The sequence below is a fragment of the Nicotiana tabacum genome, chromosome 8 (assembly GCF_000715075.1).
Source record: "Nicotiana tabacum cultivar K326 chromosome 8, ASM71507v2, whole genome shotgun sequence".
Classification (NCBI taxonomy): domain Eukaryota; kingdom Viridiplantae; phylum Streptophyta; class Magnoliopsida; order Solanales; family Solanaceae; genus Nicotiana; species Nicotiana tabacum.
The window spans coordinates 858324-874615 of NC_134087.1; positions in this window are offsets into that span (position 1 = coordinate 858324).

Consider the following 16292-nt stretch of genomic DNA (forward strand, 5'->3'; position numbering starts at 1 on the left):
TAGCCTTCAGCCGCCCTTTTGAGGGACATTCGGCTATTTTTGACAAGAATGACATCACCTTACTTATTTGCAATAAACATAAATTTGTTGTTCTTTTTGGGCTATTTTTGCAAAAAAGGAAGTTGGACCCGATGGGGGTGCCTACGTATCTCACATCCGGTGAGAATCAAACTGGCGTAGTTCGGGCAATTTTGACAAAACAAAAACCAACTTTTCTTTTTTTTTTCAAAACAAAACAAAAATTTCTCTCTTTTTTTCAAAATTTTGGCAGAGTTTCAGTATATTTTGGGACATCGGTTTTTCAAAAACAAGCAATTATCTCTCTTAGCCCTCACATTGACTTTCCTTCTCTCAACCTTTTCCCTATAAGCTGGTCAACATGCAAATCCAAAGCAAATAAATGCACAAGTAGCAAGTAGGATGCATCAGGATGGTCTTTTCATTTCAGGTACACATGTCCTAGACAGACCCAACCCCTGTGTTGAGTCTCCAAAGTCGAATGCACATGATGTAGATAAGCGTTCCTACTAGGGATCCGGCATGAGGCTGAGTTATTCTAGGTTTAAAACCTGGGTGTATTGTTCTAGACCTGGCTTACCCGAGCGGACAACTCGAGCCGAGGGGGGCTGCGTATCGGTAACCAAAAGATCATCTGGCTTTGCAACTTGTTCGAACCTCGTTCTATTTGGGATATGACACTAATAGAACGAAGTCACGACCAGCGTGCACTCCTAGGGAGAGAGAAGATAGGGGTTTTGTAGCAGTTTATATACAGTTCACAGAATATCAACATGTGAATAAAACCAGATAATAAATAAAGCCCAATATAACAATTCCTCTAAGCTCGAATTATGAACCCTGAACCAGAGATTCTGGGTTCGATCCCCAGCAGAGTCGCCAGAGCTGCCACACCTTCTTTTTCCTACAACCTGTAAAGGGTATAAGGGAGTTTCTTCCAATTTAAGTGACAATCGAAACTGGATTATTTTATTTAAAATTCAGAGTCGCCACTTGGGATAATTTTTGGTGTCCCAAGTCACCGGTTTAAATCCTGAATCGAGGAAAAGATTGACTCTGTTTTACAGTCCGCGAATACAGAAATCCGGGTAAGGAATTTTGATAACCCGGGAGAAGGTGTTAGGCATTCCCGGGTTCTGTGGTTCTAGCACGGTTGCTCAACTGTTATAATTGGCCTATTTACTTGATTTTAGTACATGTTTTAACCTATGGTGTAATTTTAACTTTATAGCCGCTTTTATTATATTATATTTTTAAGAAGATTTCAACGTCATATAAAACGCATTTTGAACCACGTCACATAAATACACCCGCGGTCCGCAACACATTTTATCTAACGTTGTTGAGTTTTGGATTTGGGTCACATAAATGCGCACCTGAATTTAGGAAGGTAAATTATTAAAATAATGCGCCTAAAGCAACTACGCGTTTGCAACTTTGCGAGGGCCACGAAAAATTCGCTACACGCCTCGATTTCTAAGGATTGAAATATTAATTAAGCGAGGGCTATGCATTTTGAGATTTTATTCGGCACGGCACACTTTGAACTAGTTTTAAGAATTAAATATATAAAAAACTAAGGGGATTTTTTATTTACTTTGGGCAAATATTTAACCAAAATTATAATAACTAATGAACCAATAAAAGGGCCCATGCCGGCTATAGGCCCAACGGCCAGCCGACCATTTGTTTAACAAGTAGGAGGATACGGATAGGCCCAAACGTGAAGCCCAACTCTGCAGGCATACCATATCCACACAACTGGGACTCAAGATCGAGTCCCTCCACTAGCACGAAATAGCATACATTCGAATTTGGGAATTGAACGCTGACCCCATGTCGATTCTAATCAAAGTGAAGCAAGCAAGGTTCGTTTTAAAGCACTATTAAACCATAACACCACTTTAAACAATTGCTCAAATTCAACTATATGCCAATCAACTGAAACCCGTGAAACATGCGAATAAACTACCATTTAGCTTCCAGATTTTAATTGTTCCAACATGGAATGACAGATAAACATTCTGAAAACTCAAAATTAAGCAATCGTTTGGTAATCATGCTTAACTCAGTTTTTAAACTAGTTTTAGAAGACAATTCCGAGCTATTTAAAACCTTACTCAATATGTGTGATTGGCAGATGAACATACTACGAAAGTAAACCAATAAACACTAGGAATCTGAACCTTATCCTCAAAACTAAGTATATTCACCAAAGCATAACACAAGCATTCAGCATGATTTCGCAAACCATTATTCATTACTTTAACAAACTCAAATGGAAATCACTGCTAAAGTAGAACTAATCTTCAGCAAAACCCAAACAAAAGTTTAGAACTCGAAAGCAAATAAATTGAACCTTTCATTGTCATGTCTTTAACAGTCCCTTTACCCAACATCTAATTTGAGTTCATTCAGATCAAAGGGCTAGAACCTATAGTCTATCTAAAATCATGAACCAAGCTTAAAACTAAACAGAAAAGATCAAATATAACAAGAAGACTAAACTAATTATAGAAGTCTGATTTGATTTTCAGTAATGTAAGCCACTACATTCACACAGCTTGTAACTTAATCACATAAACTCTTGTTCTTCCAACTCACATGTCAAGGAGAGGGGAGATACCTGGAAATTGAAAGAGAAACAAAGAGCGAAGAATCAGCCAGAGGCAGCAGAAAACAGCTCAGATTCAGCAACACAATAATACTCCAAAAACCAGCTTAAAACCAGCTTTTTTTAAATCCCAGAGTTCAAAATCATTTTTTCTACTCAAATGCAAGAATCTGGAGTTTTCAGGAATTCTAACTAGTGGGGAAAATCAGAAAATCCAGAAATCAAGCTAACTTTCAGCAGTTTTTAGACCCAAGAAATGCAGGAATTCAGTACTCTTTTCAAGGATTCGCCGTTCAGTTTTTCAAGGGGTTTTTTTTATCTCCCTCTCTAACTTGAATAGCAAGTCTTGGCGCCTTTATAGGTAAGGCATTAGGGCAGCCTCAAAGAATTCAAATTTTGCAATTAGACCCTTTTTACATTTTCAATATAGCTCAGATATCCCTAGGCAATTATCAGATTTTTCCCTTCAGTCCCTATCCCAGCTTCTAGGAAGCTTCCATTTCAGTTATACAAAGATTCCCTTAAGCGGACTACCAAAATTACCCCATGCCCCCCATACCCCTATTTTTACTTTAGTCTAACAGCCTAGAATGGGTCCAGTTGGACCCAAAGGCTAAAAACAAGTTAATTCTAGCAAGACCTGGGCTGAACCCTTTCCTTAGGCCCAGGTCCAACCCTGCTAGTCATGAGAAACAAGAAAACAAGAGAAACAATTTTGACTCCCAAACAAAAATGTGAACAAAACTCAACACGACCCAAAAATAAAACAAACGAAATTTAAACCAACACTAATTTACCCGCTAATGCAGAACTAATCTAAATTATCACATTACTTTAATTAAGTTAAATTAAAAGGCTAAATTAAGACCATGAATCAATCCATTTAACAAAAGGGGAACAAACAAAACACAATCAGCGACTAAACCTAGAACAGAACAACTGAAAGAGAACAGATGGACGAGGTTTTGGCTTGGCCCTAAATTTGGTCGACTTTCGACTAAATTAACCCAGGAGAAGAAGAAAAGAAAAAGAAAGAAATCAAAAGGAAAGAATAAACTTACCGACTCGACTCGAACTCGACTGACCTTGATTCGATCTCCAAATGGCGTCACTCGCTTGTTCTTTGCCAAGAACAAACAACCAACGTCATTTTGAGAGCAAATCGACTTTGAACACTGAGGAAACGTTTGAGGAATATCCTTTCCTGCATAACTCCGACTTGGCTTCTAAAGCTCGAACCCTAATTTTGAGATTCGACGAGTTCTGGCCTTATTCGAAGGGTGCAAAGTGGGGGTTTGGAAAAAGGGGAGTGAAGGGGTCATGGGGTGTTATTTTGATGGTGGTTGGAGGTGGCGCCACCACCCTAAAACGATGGAGAGATCAGAGGCGGCACTAGGGTTCTTTAAGATGAGGAAGATGAAGTGAGAAAGGAAATTTGAGAACTGACCTGGTCTCTGAGGATTTCGGACATTTTTATGTGTTTGGGGAAGGGCCTTGATGGTCGTTCGATAGAAGGAAATGGAACGCTTAGATTGAGCTAGAGTTGAGAACTCCAAACGACGTCGTTTGGATTATTGATGGGGCAGACCATGTGAGGGAACGGGCTTGGACCTGTTCGGTCGGGTTTGGTCAGGTAAAAAAGGAATTTGGTTTGGGCTTGGGGAATTTCGAGTTTTTGGCCCAAAAATCCAAATCCTTTCAATTCTTTACTTTTTTTTCAATTCATTTTTCTTCAAAATTCTTTTCTCTTTTTTTTCTCTCTTTTTTTCAAAATTAAAATTAAAACCTAAAGTAAATCCTAAAACTAAATTGACCTATCAAAAACACTAATCAAACCTAAATACTAATTATCATAACTAATTAAAAATCAAATTTAAGGAAAATCTACCAAAATTCAAAACTAAAATTAAAAGTGCAAAAATAAATTATTTTTTGTGACTTTTCCATTTCTTAAAACAACTAATTTTGCTAATTAATCTAAAAAAATTAAAATCCAAAATGTAAATACAACATATTTTTTGGTATTTTTCATTATTTAAACAAAATTAACATGCGCAGGCAAATGCAAGCAATTAACGAAAAATGCTACAAAAATCTACGAAATTGCAAATAATAGGAAAAATTATTTTGTTTTGAATTTATGGGAGTAAAAATGCTCAGTCTTTATTAAAAATGCTCACACATGTTGTATTTACTAAGATTTCATGATGTGGATTTATGTGTTTCATACTGCTCAGTCTTTATTTACATTTATTACTTACTGAGTTGGCGTACTCACATTACTCCCTGCACCTTGTGTGCAGATCCAAGGGTTGCTAGGCGTTATAGCGAGCGCTGATTCCTCCATCCGTCGCGGATATTCGGACTTGGCAAGGTAGCTGCATGGTGATCACAGCCTTGCTCTTCTTCCTCTTATCTTCCTTAGACTATATTAGTATTTTCCAGACTGTAGTAGTCTTAGTTGTTTACGGATAGTCTTTAGTAGATGCTCGTGACTTGTGACACCCCGATGTCGGGCTTTTGTTTCTTTTTGCACTTTGTTATTTAGACTTATGCTGTGAAGTTTTTATTAATTAATAGCTTAAAACATCTTTATTATGAAATGTCGAATTAGTTTGGGAAATGTGTCGGCTGGCCTAGTTCCATGATAGGCGACATCACGTCCGGGTTGGTTTTGGGGTCGTGACAAGTGGACATGGCCCCTGGACAGCTGAAAATTCATCAGGACCATTTAAAATGACCTAAGGAACATTTTTCACCGCCCTGCCATGACCGTTCCTTTTTTAGGTGTTTTAGGGCCATAAAAAGAGAATTCAGCCCGATTCACATATTTTTGTGTGTTATAGCTCATGCCTACCGTGTGGGCTTGGGCCCCTAGACTCGGATCGCCTAAAATAAATTTGGACTATCGAAAATTACCTAAGGAATATTGGTCACCACCCCGCCATAACCGTTCCTCATTTTTTGGCGTTAAAGGGCCTTAAAATGAGAATTCGGCCCGATTCCCATATTTTCGCATGCAATAGCTCATGCCTTCTGCGTGGGCCCAGACTTTCAGACCGCCTAAAATTTATCCGGACCATCGAAAACGACCTAAGGAACATTTTTCACCGCCTGCCATGACCGTTCCTCGTTTTTTGGCATTTTAGGGCCATAAGATGAGAATTTGGCCCAATTCCCATATTTTCGTGTGTTATAGCTCATGCCTTCCGCGTGGGCCTAGGTCCACGGACCCGTATCACCTAAAAAATTTCCATACTATTCAAAACGACCTAAGGAACATTGGTCACTGCCTCGCCTTGACCGTTCCTCGTATTTTGGCATTTTATGGCCAAAAAATGAGAATTGGCCCGAATCCCATATTTTCGTGCGCTATAACCCACGCCTTCCGCGTAGGCCCGGGACCTGGACCGCCGAAAATTTATCCGAATTATTGAAAATGACCTACACATTATTGGTCACCTCCCCACCATGACAGTTCCTCATTTTTTGGCGTTTTAAGGCCATAAAAACGAGAATTCAACATGATTCCCATATTTTTGTGTGATATAGCTCATGCCTTCCGCGTGGGCTTGGCCTCCGACCCGAACCACCTAAAATTTATCCAGATAATCAAAAATGACCTAAGGAACATTGGTCACTACCCTCCATGACCGTTCCTTATTTTTTTGCGTTTTAGGGTCATAAAACGTGAATTCGGCCTGATTCTCATATTTTCGTGTGCTATAGACCACGCCTTCCGTGTGTGCCTGGGACCCCAAATCCGGATCGCCTAAAACTTATCCAGACTATCGAAAATGACCTAAGTAACATTGGACATTGCCCCTCCATGACCTTTCCTCATTTTTTGGCATTTTAGGGCTACAAAATGAGAATTCGGCCCAAATCCCATATTTTTCATGTGCTATAGCCCACGCTTTCCGCGTGGGCCCGGGCACCTGGACCTGGATCGCTGAAAATTGTCCAGACCATCGAAAATGACCTAAGGAACACTAGTCAATGTCTCGCCATGACTGTTACTCATTGTTTGGTGTTTTAGGGCCATAAAACAAAAATTCGGCCCAAATCCCATATTTTCATGTGTTATAGTCCACGCCTTCCACATGGGCCTGTGCCTCTGGACCCATACCGCCTAAAATTTATTCAGACTACCAAAAATAACTTAATAAACATTGGTCACCGCCCCATCATGACTGTTCCACGTGTTTTGGCATTTTAGGATCATAAAACGAGAATTCGGCCTGATTTCCATATTTTCGTGTGTTATAACCCACACCTTCGGCGTGTGCCGAGGCCCTCGGATCCAGACCACCTAAAATTTATCTGGACCATCGAAAATGACCAAAGGAACATTGGTGATCGTCGCGCCAATATCGTTCCTCATTTTTCAGTGTTTTAGGGCCATAAAACTAGAATTCGGCCAGATTCTCATATTTTCGTGTTATAGCCCACGCTTTTCGCGTGAGCTCAAGCCCCCCGACCCGGAATGCCTAAAATTTATTCGGACCATAAAAAACAACCAAATGAACATTGGGAATGCCCCTTCATGATCGTTCCTCATTTTTTGGCATTTTAGGGCCACAAAACGAGAATTCAGCCCAATTTTCATATTTTCGCGTGCAATAGCCCACGCCTTCCGCGTGGCCCCGGACCCCCAAACCGCCTAACATTTAACTGGACCATCGAAAACAAACTAAGAAACATCCGTCACCACCCCGCCATGACTGTTCCTCGTTTTTGGCATTTTAGGGCCATAAAACGAGAATTTTGTCTGATTTTCATATTTTCGCATGCAATAGCCCATGCCTTCTGCATGGGCCCGAGCCCTCGAACCGCTTAAAATATATCTGGACAGTCAAAAATTACCTAAGGAATATTGTTCAACGCCCCGCCATCATCGATCCTTGTTTTTTGGCGTTTTAGCTCCATAAAATGAGAATTTGACCTGATTCCCATATTTTCATGTGCTATAGCACACGCCTTCGTGTGGTCCCATGCACCCAAACCCGAACCACTGAAAATTTATCCAGACCATTGAAAACAACCTAAGAAACATTAGTCACTGCCCCACCATGACCGTTCCTTATTTTTGGCATTTTAGGGCTATAAAACGAGAATTCGACCTGATTCTCATATTTTCGTGTGTTGTAGCCCACGCCTTCCTGTTGGGCTTGGCCCCCGGACCGCCTAAAATTTATTTGGACCATAAAAAACGACCAAATGAACAATGTTCACCGCCCCTCCATGACTGTTCCTCATTCTTAGCGTTTTTAGGGTCATAAAATGAGAATTTGGCCTGATTCTCATATTTTGGGTTATTATAGCTCACGCCTTCAGCGGGGGCTCAGGCCCCCGGAACTGAACCGCCTAAAACTTATCCAGACCATCGAAAACGACCAAAGGAACATAGGTCACCGCCCCACCATGGTCTTTCCTCCTTTTTAGTGTTTTAGGGCCATAAAATGAGAATTCGGCCTGATTCTCATATTTTCATGTGCTATAGCCCACACCTTCTGTGTGGGTCTGGGTCCCCAGACCCGGACATCCTAAAAATTTTCCGGACCATCAAAAACAACCTAAAGAATGTTGTTCCCCGCCATGACCATTCCTCATTTTTAGGCGTTTTAGGCCATAAAACGAGAATTTGGCCCGATTCCCATTTTTCGTATGTTATATAGCCCACACCTTCCACGTCGGACCAAGCCCCCAGACCCGACCGCCTAAAATTTATCTGGACCATCGGAAAAGACCCAAGGAACTATTCTTCCAAACATACCGCAATCAAAATCGATAGTATTCATTCTAGGTCGAACGACCTTATCTCATCAAACACAACTATTCTATTGACATACCACGCCAATACAACCTAAAGTCACAATCGTGCAATCTTTGCACTACTAAGCAACAATTCAAATGTACTTAAACATGGAAAATGACTCAAAGGAGAGAATAGTCCTGCAAGGTCAACAAGTGCCATCATAAACGTAGTGCTAAGAACCACACACACTAAAACCAAAACATACGAATCTATCACAAAGGATCAAATCCCGACTTAACTCCGCTGCAATGCGTGGCCCCATCCAAACACCGGTCCTATGAAATACCTCAAGCCACAATGCTCAAAATCAACAACCACACGAAATTCGATATTATGTACACAAAGTGCATGACCATAACCATGGAGAAGCGTGTAACACAATATACCACAGCCTGAAAAGACCATAACCAAGGTGCAATCAATGTTTCAACACTCTAATAACCATTTCGCTCGAATTTCGCTACAAGGGCCAAACAAAACTGCATCGCATGTGTATATAACCAACAAGTCACAACCCCTTGTAGCATAGAAGAGTAACACATAGAACATCTCAGAACATGAATAAGATCAACTCTAACCGAATGACACACCCCTCTAGACTAACAGTTCTGAGTCAACAAATCCGACCTGATGTAGAATATACATCCTCATGGGCCTACCAATGGGACCCCAAACGAACTTCAATCATCCCTAAATGGATAAATGGCCCTCCAAAAGTCCACAATAAACTAACCATAGCAAGTACTACCCTCTAGATAACTTTGACCACACCTTCACAGTCCATAACTCCCAATCTTCAAATCCATAGAACACACGAATCACTATAGCTGGTCCAAACTCTTACCACTCGAATGACTATCACATCTCCCATACACAATTATCCAAGAGAAATACTTCTGTAATTCTTCCATTCCACATAGAAAAATCTGGACATCATCAATCGATCAATCAGGCGAGAACCGCAATACCAATGAAGTATCCGTAAGTCAAAACATAGTGTGCCTTCTAAAATGCGAACGCTTCTCACGCAATACCAAGTAGTAATCGCATTCATCTAATCGTCTGAAACCATTCATGTTGTCTAAGAATTCATTACCTTTCTTTCAAAACTGAACTATGACCTTGCAAACCTCAATCCCACATAACATATCGCATCTATCATGCAATCATATGAAAACACGAGAATATCATAATCAACTCTAAGTCACCAGTAGAATACACACTCGATCAGTTAGAAACATTTTATTTGATCCTATCTAGGAGAAAATCACAATATGCAACATGCTCTTCACGCCGGTAGAAAATATCCATCTCAAACCATGGTAGGAACCATCGAGAACTCTTCGAAGCCCATTTGCACATAACCAAGCCATCAGAACTGAATCTCTCTGGATCAACCAAGCCACGTAGGTCACCAAACCCAACAGTATCGCCACAAAACACTTGTAGAGACTCACCACATCATAAGTACCCAAAGAACCGATCATATTTATCACTGTGCTGATCCAACCTACTCCTAAGCTATCTTATTTCTCTGAGTTCCTTTCGAATTACCCTCAATTTGACACTTCTCCTTGCCAGAACACCATGATCTTTACCCAAAGCCCGCCGTAAGAGATTCTAGCACAAAACCACACCGCTCTAAAGCCCATAAGCCAATGTATTCCTTCTTAAGCACCCAAAAAGTACCAAGACCAAGACACTCACTATGAAATGACATTTTGTGAACCTAAAGCCATTAACTTCACCTTCTTAACATTGAAATGTATAATCCATAATGATGTATAAATACTGCGAGTCTCGACACCATCTAATGTAAATCTCAGATTCTAGCCATATACCAATCCTGAAAATTCCCAATTGCCACATATAAATCTTGAATCCATTAGAACTCTTTCGAGAGTCATCTATTCTGCTCAAATATCAATTGCACCGCCCAAACAGGCCGGACGACCTATGCTTAATTAGAACAACAACACCCCAAAGAAGTAATCATGCCTTAACGCAACCAAGCAAAATCCCTACTCCATGCGCACTACATCTGTCACGAATAACAACTCAAATCATTCCATGATTTTCATGTACCCATAAAGTGTAATACAACCTGCATACATAAATTCTCTTACTTGAGTCATCCTTGAACTCAACCTCTGCAACTAATAACTGATTCACAAGTATACCTCATAGAGAAACCAACACAACACATAACCGTGCAATCAACTCGTCGATAGCAGACTCCCCCACTTGGCTTAAAGCCATATATCCAAAACACTCGCTAACTCACAATGCTCATACTGTATTACAACCATAATACCGCAGTGATATTCAACTAAATCCTTCATAAACTCACGTAACACAAACCACATAATACCTCAAATCATCTTCTAAGCTCGCATTCGTTATCGTGACGGCCAAGCAACTAATACAACTGATCCAAACTCAAATCGCACAAATATAACCCACTGGTAGAAAAGAAACCCTCCACACAACATCATAAGGATCACATATCCGTAGATCACCCTGCAGGTGATAACCCACCTGCTTAGCCTCAAACTGACATCTCTCTATACCCTTTCGTAGCCACAACTACTATGTAATCACTTAATCTTCCTGAGTTTGAACTCATCAACAAGACATGAGAATCTAATTCATTCCATTAATAAGAAACATGAAAGATCCTTCAATACACACATAACTCGAGTCTATATGTCAAATCAAGACAGAAATCATGCACCCAATAGTCCTTTTTACATCTCAAGCAAGCTCTTCTTGTCACATTCAAACCATCTGAACACTTCCCGCAGTCACTTCCTACTCATCATATAGCCATCCAACCACACATCGAGCCACACATTCCACTCATAGGGACACTACTGGACTTATAAGTTCAAAAGCGTGTGCTCACACAACCAAAATCCATGTGCTCAAGCTATAGTCAAAACCCAGCCTCAAATCCTCCAGACTGGCCCATCATCAGCACACAGAAATCACATATCGCACCTCATCCATGGAATCACAGGCCGTCGATGCACAACTGATACCGAGCGCTCACATGAGCATATGAATATGTGAAAGGAGTTCAAAGAGTTACGCTTCAAGTCGAATCAATATCGTTAAGGAAAGAAATATCGAAAGTATATCCTAAATGCCCTGTAGCCTCTCGAAGATAGGTATGGACGTCATCATACCGTTCCACAAGACTCTACTAGACACTTGCTCATGATGCGTAAAACCTATGAACCTAGAGCTCTGATACCAAATTGTCACGACTCAAAATCCAACTAGACGTGATGACACCTAATCCAACCCGCTAGGTAAGCCAATTAAAAATTATCCAATTTAATGAGATTGATTAAGAGAAGAAATGATAATACAATTTTTTTATACAAGAATTTCCTAAGGACTGATAGTACAAATCATGAGCTTTCTGAGATTTAGATTTTTACAAGACTGAATTGAAATAACTACAATATCTATTTGAAATGTAAATGAACAGAATACGAATCTAATGCTACCAAGGATAAGTGATAGCCATAACTGGAACGCATGTACATCTTCAGATCCAATTTCTGTCGTACGCAGCAACATCAGCATCCAACATCTACACGCAAGGTGCATAAGTGTAGTATGAGTACAAATGACCCATGTACTTAATAAGTAACCAACCTAACCTAAGCTTGAAAGTAGTGATGAGTTGGGACAATGATCACCGTCTAACTCCAATAAACATCAACATTTTATAACAACATAATAAAAATGGTACAAGAAGTAATTCAGAGGTACAATGCTCAACTCATTCACAGTTATGGCAAAATAGGCATGTTTTTCAAAGATGTCAGTGAAACTCAGTTCTTTTCTGTTACGCCCCGCAATATTACGTCGATATCACGTTCTGCAGTATTATATTATGGTGATGTCACGCTCGCAGTATTAAGTTACGACGATGTTCCACCCTGAAGTATTGTACGTGGGATTTGTCGTAAGGTAATTGATATCAGTCCAAGTAAAAGATTATTTGGAGGTTATAAGAATTATGTTATTCCACAAGTGATTAGTAAATTCGTAAAGGTGAGAGGGGAAGCAAGTCGAAGAAAATGAATTTCGTTGAAAGTGGCTAATTTGGAATAAAATACGAATCGAGCGATAACACCCGATAGTTATGAACTAGTAACATGCAAGGTACCATATGATCAAGATAGTATAATATATAAAGTAGGTATGAAGTATTTTAAAAATAAATAGAATTTTAAGTAATTTGTGGTAATTTTAAAATTATACGGCAATTGATTAATTACCGGATAACAAAACATTACCCGATTAACTAATAAGTGGATAAAACTTAACTAATTATACTCAAAAAAATATGTGAAAACACATGAAGTGACTAAGCATTAAAATAACCTAGGTGGCAACTTAGGAAATGATAATGCATGTACAAGTCTTAGAATTTATAATGATCACGTCTTTAGCTTCCATTCATATTTTGACTTAAAATTAAGTCTTAAGAACATCCAACCAAGAACAGAACATGGATCTTGCTTTCCAAAAATTCAATACGTTGGATATGAATGATATCTTTCCAATTCTTCGCATTTGAAGACTTTGCTTTTTGCATTTAAAATCTTAAGAGCAGAACATTGCTCATGCTATTTGAATTTCAAATTCAAAATGTTGGTCCCTCTTTCTGTCATCAATCTATGAGATTTGGGTTTTCACTCCTTTGTAAAATAATCAGAACATCAATCTACCTTTGGCTTAGAGCCAAAAACGTTGCGGTAGAAGCAAGTAATTTTGTTCAGGTGTCAAATAATTCAAGGAACAGGTATTCCAAGGCTATCCCTTCTTTCTTTTGGCATGATCCATACGATACGAACGAAATGTGCAAATGCACAAATTCCATGAATGACTCTATTCATAAAAGTATTAGATATATCTATGTTCTTGAATTTTCGTGTGTCATAATATTTTATCATCTGTTCATGGGTCTCAGAAAAAATACGAAAGTTGAAAAGAGTTTACTTTATGATATTACTCAAAGGCAAAATGGTCTTATAAAGCTCCGAAAGATTTTATTAACATACTTTCATGCATTGCATTCATGTGCATTGACTCATGACCAGATGGTTTTATATACGCGTATATATGTATGTATATATATGTATATGGGATATGGGAAAGGTTATGGCATTATATACGCACCACCACTTGATCAGCTGGTATACGATGATGATTTTGCCCACAGTGGCCGATATGATATGATGGGATGCCCTCAGAGACTGATGATATTATGAAACATGTATCTATGTACGACATGACATTCATATGCATATGCATGACGCTGAAAGTAATTTATGATTTACAAAGTTATTCAGACTTACAAGTTGAGTCATGTACTGTATATTTCTTCCATGTCTGGTATACGATGATGATTTTGCCCACAGTGGCCGATATGATATGATGGGATGCCCTCAGAGGCTGATGATGTTATGAAACATGTACCTATGCACGACATGACATTCATACGCATATGCATGACGCTAAAAGTAATTTATGATTTACAAAGTTATTCAGACTTACAGCTTGAGTCATGTACTCTATATGTCTTCCATGTCTCTTATGTATTTATCTATGTGCCTTACATACTCGGTACATTATTCGTACTGACACCCCTTTTGCCTGGGGACACTGCATTTTATGCCTGCAAGTCCCGATAGACAGGTTGAGAGCCCTCTAAATAGGCTATTAGCTCAGCGGAAGATGTTGGTGTGCTCCATTTGCTTCGGAGTTGCTCGTTTGGTTAGTATGATTTAGACGTGTATTGTTTGGTATGGGGGGACTCTGTCCCGACCTTTATGACATTTATATATTCTTAGAGGCTTGTAGACATATGTCGTGTACATAAATGATTGTACAGCCTTGTCAGCCTATGTTTTGAGTTTATAAAGGATCATGTTGGCCTATTAGGCCCGTATGTCATGTGTATATGATGATGTAATAAGAAAGATACGTTACGTTGGTACTCGGTTGAGTAAGGTACCGGGTGCCCGTCGTGGCCCATCGGTTTGGGTCGTGACATTTTCACCAAATCACTAGAGATATGAGTAAGTTTGAAATCTGTAATTTTTTCCCAAAAATCTTTCGACAATAATTAATGTGTTTCATTTTCAGATAGCATGAGGAATATACATCTCTATACCTACATATCAATATGCAAGTGAAATCATAAATGTCACCAAAACCGGGTAACATGAGGAAATGCATCTTTATGCCTGTATCTCAAGTATGCATGTCACATGCAATGCACCTCAGTTATGAACTCATGTACTCACACTCTCATAGTACTCAATCTCATTGTCTCGTATTCTCACTCATCATGCCAAATACTCAGCATTCTCAGTCACTCAGTAATGTACATGGCAGATCTAGCCCAGGGCAAATCCAGCCCAAACATAAATAAATACAGGGCAGATCCATTCCAATGCAAATGAATCTACAGCAGATCCAGCCCAAAAATCAATAGCAATTGCATCCACTGTGGATGTGCAGACTCCAAAGGGGCCGATCCAGCCCAAACGCTATAATAAGCCAAATTTCTGGCATGAATCAATAAAGCCTGTTGCGGCGTGCAGCCCGATCCGGTAAATATCACTCACAACAGGCCCTCGTCCTCACTCAGTCATCAATCTCTCCAGTCTCTCGGGATCACAACACTCATGCTAAGCATCCCTAATCAACGATACGAGATGTGACAATATACAATAACAGAGACTGAGATATGATATGTAATTATGAATGTGAGTGAGTACATAACTGTTAAGCAAGTAACTTAACAGCAAAGAACAACCATTGTTGGTCCCAATAGTACCAGCATATAGTCTAAACATGCTTTCTAGCATAAAATACAGCTCAAGTGCTCTAACACATAGAGTACAGTAAAACTGTTCAGATAATATGGCTACACAATTCCATGAAATCGACTAAATCATAATTCACATAGTGCACGCCAACACGCCCATCACCTAGCATACGCGTCACCTCAACATCAATCACATAACACGTAATTTCATACCTTTAGCACCAAATTTAGAAGTATTTCTTACCTCGAACAAGCTGTCACACCTCCTTTTTACACCCGAGGGGGGATATAAGGGAGTTTTTCTAATTAAAGTGACAATAACTGAAACAGGATTATTTATTCAAATTCAGAGTTGTCACTAGGGATAATTTATGGTCTCCCAAGTCACCGGTTTAAAAATCCCGAATCGAGGAACTTGACTCTATTTATAGTCTGCGAACACAGAAAATTGGGTAAGGAATTCTGTTAACCCGGGAGAAGGTATTAGGCCTTTTCGGGTTCCGTGGTTCTAGCACGATCGCTTAACTCTTAATATTGGCTTGTTATCTGATTTATTACACATTTAAAACCTATTGCGCATTTTTAACTCTTTTAGCCGCTTTTAATATTTCGGGAAAATTCAAGGTTATTTAAAACACGCCTTGAACCACGCCACATGAAATGCACCCGCGGTCCACGACACATTTTATTTAACGTTGTTAAGATTTAGATTTGGGTCACATGAAATGCACACCCAAAAATTTTAGAAATTAAGTGTCACAACCACGTCACGGGAACCGTACCCGTAGCTATAACAATTTAATTACGCGCCTAAAGTAAACTACGATGTTCATTTAGAAATTCCATTCTTTTCACCATGAATAAAAAGCTGCTGAATGAAGTCAATTTGGATCAGCAAAAGCAATTATCACTACTAAGTTTTGTTGCCTATTCCCAGGGATTTGTATCAACATAATCCGGAAGATCTTAGCCTACACATACATAAA